Genomic DNA, 9,012 nt, shown 5'->3' with positions numbered 1-9,012 from the left:
TGCAATAGTGCCTGAGGGTTTGAAGTTACCTTCAGCACATTTACTACACTGCAGGGCAGATGAAAATAGCTTCTTGTGACAAATATTCATCTGGCATAATGCTCCAACCTCTGCTTGTTGGGGTTTTTTTTAATTATTGCTCAAGAAACCTGCCAGTGCATCACAGTTCAACTTGCCCTTTTTCTTGTCTTCTACACAAATATTTTGGTGACCCAATGCCTGCACAAATTTTTGCATAACTGTTAGTAAAATCCATGCCTGTAGCCACCAGTGCTCCTGCTAAAGCCTCTGGCTGAGCAACCCTGCAGTCCTCAGGAGGAAAGGGTGGTACGACCAGTGGCTTTTTTGGCTTTTTCCATTTTCTGTATGAGGGGAGATGTAGGCAAAGACATTCCCATAAATTTAGCACCCAGGAATAGGTGTTAGTGGTGCAGGATGCTCTGAACATCAGTGTGGGTCTTCTCTCCCATCTCCCCTTGCAAACTGGTGTGGAGTAGTATAATTGGGACATTGTTAAGCACTTGAGTCACCTAAAGCTGGTCCTTTGCTCACGCAGCTTTCTAGTGCAGACTTTACATCTTCCCTCAGCACTTGCTTGTGGGTTGAAATGTATGTATGATTCTGGTCCAGGTACACTTGGACACCTTGAGATTTGCCATTTGTAAGTGTAGTTTCTCTGTCTTTCAGACCAGCAGTTCTTTCCAAGGAGCCATCAGTATGCTGCTGTGTCACCTCCCAAATGCTTTTCATCTTTGGGTAGCAGTGCCTGCTCCTTCAGGGTTGCCAAACAGCTTCGAACTTTGCCACTGTTACAGCTGATCTGTATTCTCTATTCCTATGGATGATTTTGCATTTCAGTATTGTGGAATTTCAGAGGGGACTTCAGCTTGCCTGAGCCTTACCTTCTGCTTGTGAGTCATTTCTCAGAAGACACAGACTGAACCCTGACAGGTAATAAAGGTTCAACCAGAGGAGGCAAAAACTACTCTCCACAAAACTTCTTCCCCTTGTTCTACTTTCTCTGAGGAAAAACGTGCAAGTTGGCAGATGCTGAATCTGAGCAGCAGAAGCTTTTTCTCCCTTTTGCCTCCCTGGGAGACCAGGGAGTGACACTAAACTCTTGTTTCCTCCCCTGGACTGCTGGAAGGGATTGTGTGCAGCCTTGTGGGCATGGGAATCCAGCCACTTGTGTGTCTGATTGCCTGACAAGTCATGTTCTTCTCCTTGAAGTTTGTGTGAAGGCAAGCTGCCCAAAGAAAGGAGTCAGAGCAACTGAAAGTGCTGCTCTACCTGAACCTGGGAGGTCTCCACTTGCTGCTTGTAGTTTTTTATGCTTTCCAAGGAACGGGCAGGGAATGTGCAAGGGGTAGTGAGCCACTCCACCCATAAATAACATCCTTTTGTAGTTTGGAAACACAGGTGATTACATCCATAGTTGCATCCATTTAGTAGTAAGCCACTGAAGATTCAGAGAACCAGTTGCAAATGTTTTCAGATTCCCCTCTGTCCATTCCTAAACTGTTTCTCCTCTCTCAAGGAGGACAGGGAAGTGGCCTCTTGTAAAAATACCTGCTGGGAAACAAGCAATCTGCTGTACAAAACCATGGTTATGTTGATTCTGTTTTACTTCTTTCTGTATGTACTGTTTTGTGAGACTGTTTTCTGCAAGGAACTTGCAGTTCCTCAGGCAGGAGAGGGCTTGAGAAATGTGCAGTCCTGTTAAACAGAACAATGAGATTTAGAAACTGAAGTCTTTTGATCCATGGAAGGGACAGATTCCACCCACCCCTCCCAGCCCGTTATAGCATTCCTACATTAAATTGCAAGTCTGATGGATGAATCAGACACTTGGCTTTGAGCAGCCCATATTAACTGGGAGAGAGAGAAAAAAAAAAAAAAAAAGTGGGTGTGTTTCTTCTCTCACCCTCTTTCCACTCTTCTTTTGACTTCGTCAAGGTGATGCTGCTAAATTTCCATTGTCAGTAAAGATCTGGCCAATGACTTGCCCTGTGTGTGTGATGACCAGTCAACTTGAGTAGAGTGTGGGAGCTTGGGTGGGAGTTTGTAGGCTACTCCACAAGAAAAACCTCCTTTTCATAGTGCCAGTAAGTTCAAATAAAGTGTTAAGGGTTGCTTTTGCCACAGCCAAGCTTCTTGCTGTTTAGCAGCTTGCATCCTATCTCTGTCCTCAGACTTACAAAAGGCTGGCTGTGTGCTTTCTGCTGCAGTGGGTCTTCATTTCCATTGCAAACTGTGGCTATTAGTATTCCACAAATAACCATTTGGGCATTTGGGTTTCTCAGTAAAAGGAGAACTTAAAACAAGAGTGGACGTGCTATCCAGGACAGATATCTCCAGAAGAGACATTTTGCCCAGAGGCAGAATTTTGTCAGTGACCTGAGCTTATTTATCATTGCCCCCCAATATTCTTTACCTGCTTTTTTTTTTTCCTCTCTTTGCAACAAAGACTTTCAACTTGCATTTTATTCTATACCTTTGTTCCCTTTTGAGCACAGGGAGGATTCTTCTTCCTTAGCTACCAAAAAGCAATACAGAATAGAGAGCTTCTGGAGGAGCTGAGGGACCTTGTCCCTGGGGAGCCTGGGGGTGGAGCAGTGAAGGCAGGGGGTTCAAGTCTGGGACTGTGGCCTTCAGGAGCTGTTTTCTGGCTCTGTCTTTTTTGCCTGCCATCCTGTCTTCTGACTCCAGTTCATCTGTGTCAAATCAGCATGGATAAAGCTGAATTGAGGAACCCCTGGGACGCAGCGGGGTCGGTGGGAGCAGCAGGCTCTGCTGAGAGGAGGAGCAGTTGGTGCTTGCCATGGCTGAGTGCATCTGGAGAGCATAAAAGACTTTGAGCTGCACTGACTGTGATGTCTTTCATCTTGCCAGTGTATTACCCTACAGGATCCTTTCCGGTTGCTTTGAAATTTTGCAGGATTAACTGAAGCTCTCAAGTGACCTATTCACTCAGCACCCCATTCCTGTGAGGGAGGATGCCTTGGACCTCTGGACTCTTAGCATGGAGATGTTTCTTTAAAAAGAAAAGTTGTTTATTTTGGCTTTTTCCTCTTTTTTTTTTTTTTTTCTTTCCCCCTGTTTATCATCATAGTTGGGTTTGTTTCAGTCTAACTTTGTAACAAAGCCCTTCTGTCTGTTGTGAAGGGCTGAAGGCATAATCACTGCTTTCTTATTTAAATTCTGAAATTGCCTTTCCGTCTTATCTTTCCATTTGTGTTGTCAAAGTCTTCTTTAGCCTTTTGAGGAAGGAGCAAACACAGTTTCAGTACTGCAGTTCCACTGAAAGGCTATAAATTGCTCCCTCTGCCCTTAACATGGAATTTACATAATCCCAAATAGTGGCTTTGGAAGAGGAACTTCTAACCACTTACCTGCATTTAACTTGTGTGAGGTTGGGTCCATGTGTGGTTCTGGCTGCAGGGATGTGCTCTGCACGTTTACTCTTCATGGTTTGCTGTTTGTTTTTAAAAGCTGTGGTTGGGCAAGAGAGAGCAAGGAAATGATAGAATCATAGAATGTGGGGGGTTGGAAAGGACCTTTAAAGGTCACCTGCTCCAGCCCACCCTGCAGTGCACAGGGACCATTTTAACTCGATCAGGTTTCTCAGAGCCTCAGCCTGACTTTGAATGTTTACAGGGATGGGGCCTCCACCATCTCTCTGGGTCAACTGTTCTAGTGTTTCACCACTCTCATAGAACTTCCTCCTGATGTCTAATCTAAATCTTCCCTGCTCTACTTTAAGACCATTGCCCCTTGTCCTATCACTACACACTCCTGTAAACAGCCCCTCCCCAGCTTTCCTGGAGCCCCTTCAAGCACTGGAAGGTGCTCTAAGGTCTCCCTGGAGCCTTCTCTTCTCCAGGCTGAACACCCCCAAGTCTCTCAGTCTGTCTCCAGAGTAGAGCTGCTCCAGCCCTTGGAACATTTTTGTGGCCCTTCTCTGGACTCAAACAGCTCCATGTCCCTCTTGTGTTGAGGGCTCCAGAACTGGGCACAGTACTCCAGGTAAGGTCTTACGAGAGCAGGGGTGGACAATCCCCTCTCCTGACCTGCTGCCCATGCTGCTTTTGATGCAGGTCAGGACATGACTGGCTCTCTGAGCTAGGAGTGCACATTGTTTGTTCATGTCCAGCTTTTTGTCCACCAGTTCCCCCAAGTCCCTTCCCATAGGGCTGCTCTCTATCACATCATCCCCCAGCCTGCACTGGTAAAAAGGGTTGCCCCTACCCAGCTGCAGAACCTTGCACTTGGCCTTGTTGAACCTCACGAGCTTCACAAGGGCCCACTTCTCTAGCTTGTCCTTCTGGATAGCATCCAATCCCTCTGCCTCCATTCATCCCTGGGTTGATCCTGGGCAAGAGGGCTGCTTCCTTCATGGAGAGCCACCGTGCTGAGCTGAGAGAGACTGAGGTGCACAGTGAGCACCCCACGAGCAGCAGTGGGGGACAGAACTACATCCCAGCTCTGAGTCAGGAGCAGTGACACCTGCAGAGGCTGAGATAAGGAGGTAGCCCTTGGTTTATCCCTGCCTCCCTCTTTGTGTGTTCACTTGGGAATGGTGCATTTATATTTTTTTGCTGTGGCAGAGTTTAGCCAGCTTTGGTTTGTTTTCTCCCAAGGTAACTCTGGAGGATCAGTGCTGTTCTGGTATTTCTACTGTGTTCACTTTCAAGGAAAGGTGTAGGCAGATCCATCTCCCAGCTCCAGCTGATGCAGGATACTGTCACAAAAATCACAGCATCAAAATGTGATAGCTAGGAAGCAAGGTCTGCTTTTTGATTATACTACCTTATTACCAGATACATTGCTTTTGGGCAAGTGTGGGGAACCTTTCCCTTGCTAGAGGCTATGTAGTCCTTTCAAATAACTTTGACAATCTGTAGGTTAAAACAGACTGTTGTGGTTTTTACCCCTTCTGTTACTATTGAATCATTTTGCTGTGGGCTTTATGAAACAAGTAGTGAGCTGTAGTCAGCTAGGGGGTTGCAGCTTCACCAGTTAGACTTGACAAAATAATCAGCTTTCTCTTAATAATGTCTCTAAAGGTGATGCTGCTCCAGCTGTAATGTCATTTCTCACCTTGGTCAGATACTTCGAGACACACCTGCCATGTTTTCCCAGCTGGGTTAGTCCCTGCCAAGCAGCCATATCTTGCTGGAAATGTGGATAACTGAGGGTATCTTTTGTAGGTGGATGGACAGAAATAGCCCTGAGCAGCAGCCCAGCCTGTGTTGTAGGGGGAAGTGACAGGTCTCAGTTACACACGTGCATCAGGGTTTGGAAGCTGGGAAAAGCAGAAATTCCATTCTGAGTAGAAGCTGAGTTTTGGCAGATGTCCTATGGGCCATGTGAATTCTTTTGAAATAATTAAGATCTTACCTTTGAGTCTGGAGTAAAATCAAAGGACTTTAAATACAGCAAAGCTTTGCTGTTAATGGCCGAGTTAACGAGGCACTGACATTTTGTCTCCAAGAGGTCCCAGCATCTCCATCATGGATGGCTGCTGGCTGCTGTTCACCTGGGGTGAACACCTCTTGAATGGCCTGGGTCACAGCTGACCCTGTCTGAAACAGATGAGGCAAACTTACTGTCCTCCTGCCCCCTCACCTAGTGTTTTAGGACTTGTATCTTTGGAAGAGCAAGAAGTCCAAGAGCCAAGTACATACTGGCCCCACCCTCAGCTGTTTTCCCTTCCCCAGGGTGGATTCTGAGCCATAGCAGGACAGGGCAATTGGCTGCTGCTTCAGTAGTGAAGGCATCCCAGGCCATGGGGAAGTCAGCAGTGCTGTTGCTCTTTGGAGAGCAGTGCTAGGAAAACATGTTTTGGGATCTAAGACTCCAAAGGGACCTCTGGAAGTCTTAAAGTTTGTGTGAGCTTGCAGCTTGTTAGCAAAGTGAGTAGGTCATGAGGTCTCCTGATGAGCATGATTTTTGAAGCTCTTCTCTCCTTCAGACTCTGAGGGAGATGCCTTCCCTCCCATTACTGGCAATCTGTGTAAAGGAGGGAGTGAGCATGAGAAACACTAATGCAAGCATATAATAGTTTTTGCAAGTGATTAAGTAGGAGATGGCTTTTTGGCTCTGGAGAGGGTAAACAACTAGAAAATTATGGTCACTTGACAGCAGAAAATCTATTTTTTTTGTTACTACTGTATATTGGAGACATCAGTAAATGAGACTGTTTAAACCTTGATCAGTCACCAGCCTACACAGGATCACTTTCTTCTTTCCTCTTTCTCTTCATGGAATTTCATTACTGAGATTGACAGAGTCAAGTATGAAAGGCTTTAAAGATGTGCTCGTTCCCATCTCAGGGATCTGCCTGGCTTTTTAGTTTTCAAATCTCATTTTGGAACACGTTGCCTTAAATGACATGAAATTACCAAGCATTTTGATTACTTTTTTTTTTCCCCAAAAAACCCAAACCATTCTTATCTGTTGCTGTTGCTGACAGACACAGGGAAGTGTAGTAGTTCCCTGTGCCACATTCCCTAATTGTGTCACCCTTCAGGACACGTTGAGAAGTTACCCAAGCACAGCTGTGTGAACTTAGGGAAGCACAACACAGCTCCTAGTGCCAGAATTCCAGCTTGCTCTAAGGACTCTTCCTTTCAAAGCAACTCCCCTTCGAAGAGTTCTGAGGAGGCAACTCTGTCTCTTGAGCTCATTTACAGAAGAGAAGAAACCTGTCATTGATTTGGAAATGAAGATGAATGGGTTGTATGATATTTTTAGGCATTGCTCCTGATACTGTTGCTGTTGGCTTGATGCTGCTGGAGTTCTGGTGAGAAGTGAAGGAAGGCAGAGCAAAATGGAGCAAGGGACACCTTCAGAAAGCTTCTAATAAAAAAGGATGGTGATGAGGTTAGAGTTGTTGCTTCTAAATGGAATGGATGGTGGGATCTTCCCATACAAATTACCATTTCTAATTGGCTTGTAGGAGAGGGCTCACTGGGTTTTCTGCCTGGTGTTGCTAGGAAGTGTTGCTAGGCAACTGTTCCATGACTGAACCGACCTTTAAGATAAATATATGTATTCTTTGCCCGTTTGGATGCTGGAGAGCAAACCTCTATTCTGTTTCTTGCCCTGGCCTTTCTTTGGGCAGTAGGAGCTATTTGGGCATGGGGATTGCTAAATAATAGTCTGCTGAAGATTTGGCAGAGCTGTTTTGCTGTGCCCAGCCTTTTTGTGTGTAGCATTCTCAGGAGCTCCATTTCTTTTTTGCAATGTGAGCAGCAGAAGTTGGTAAATAATGCCTTGAATAATTTATCTGATTAAATCTGTGATCTTTATCAAGGAAATCACTGAAGAAACATTCTTCACTCTTCACCTGGCGACACAGGGGCGGGCAGGACAAAAGGGGAGCACGAGGTGACTTGGTGCAGCCTGACAAATAGGATTTTAAAGACTCTCTTCTGTGGAGTAGAAGCTCATGAGAAGCCTGGTGGTGTAGCACAAAGCAGCTGCTGGCACCTATTGGGAGTGTTTTCCTTTTACCAGCTGTCTTTGAAGCAAACCCCTTTGTTTATTGTCCTGTGAAAATGAATCCTGCTTATGATTTTTTGGAATAATTTTGGCTGTCTAAAATGAGTTATCACCAGTTGTTGGGTTTTTTTGTGGGTTTGTTGTGGGTTTTTTTTTTTCCCCCCCAGGGGAACAGTTTGAATAATCTGTACTGATTGTCATAATTTCCAAGTAACTCTAGTTAAAGACAACTTGCAGAAGGCTATAGAGATATTCTAGTTTTTTCCTTGGCTAAGAAGTCTCCAAATACCAAGGTTTGTTGAGAGAGTGTTGAGTGCTGGCCATGTAGGAGTCCTATACTTTTCCTATAGTCAGAGAGTTGATACAGAGAGGCAGCTTCTGTCCCATGGAAATACACAGAGGTTTGCATCCTTCAGTGTTGGGGTGTGGGGTCCCTCTCCAGCACAATGCAGTGAGGAGGAGGCAGAGGAATTTATTTTGTTAGGATATGGATGTTGCTGTTCCCTCTGCAAACCCTTGAGTCTCACAGTGGGTGGCTGAATGAAGAGCATAAAAGTCAAGGCAAGGGAAAAGTGAACCACCTGCCCCAAACACCTCTGAGGAGGGAAAACAGAGAGCAGCCACTGTCCCCAGCCACTGTATGGCTCTGCTCCCTTCTTTCATCCCCAACCAGGCCTAAAAAGAGCTGTGAATATGAATACTCATCTCCCCACCTCTAAACTTCCCACTGACTTCTCCCAGTATCCCTGGACTCATGTGTAATCAGCCTTGGAGGATGCTGTGCTTGCTTTTTAAAAGCATTTTTGACATCCTGCTTCAGCTCTGTTGAACTTCAGGTCTCTTCTTCCCCACGTGTTGTCCCCCTCTTCCAAATATACTCTGTGCAGTGAAGGGACTTGGCTTTCCTGCAGTGTGTTGCAGACACTCAGCTGATGCAATGCTTGTGTTGAAATAAACCCAGCTACCCACCCCTGGCCAAGTTAATAAAGTCACCCCTGTTTATGCCAAGGTTTCAGTTAGCTGGTAGGGATTTCCCAGTGCCTACCTCTACTGGGCTTGTTGCCAAGAAGGAAATCCCTGGATTCTGCTCTTCCAGAATTTAACTCCTCAAGGAGTCACCTCTCATATCCAGAGACAGGACCCTGCAAGGTCAGTTCTAGGGGTGAGACATGGAGCTGGTTGCTGCTAGGTCAGAGCTGTGTGAGCACAGCAGTGGAGGTGAGAAAGAGACTCCCAGGGAGGAGGAGAGTCTTGCAATGAATTATTGCATGATAATTCCTGAAAGAAGGTGGCTTTTGCAGCTCTCAGGGCACAGCAGGACCTGTTCCTATTGCAGGGAGCAAGGATTTACCATGATTAGCATGAAACTGAATTCTTTGTTAGTCAGTCTCAGGCAGTAGTACAGCACAGAACTGACTAGCACAGAATTTCATTCCTTCCCATCTCTTAGATAGTAAGAGAGGCTTCAATCCAAACTTGAAGGGGAGCACTCACTCCTGGGTGGTC

The sequence above is a fragment of the Chaetura pelagica genome, unplaced genomic scaffold, assembly GCF_000747805.2.
Source record: "Chaetura pelagica isolate M959 unplaced genomic scaffold, ChaPel_1.0 scaffold230, whole genome shotgun sequence".
In the NCBI taxonomy this organism is placed as follows: Eukaryota; Metazoa; Chordata; class Aves; order Apodiformes; family Apodidae; genus Chaetura; species Chaetura pelagica.
This window is presented reverse-complemented; position numbering follows the sequence as displayed.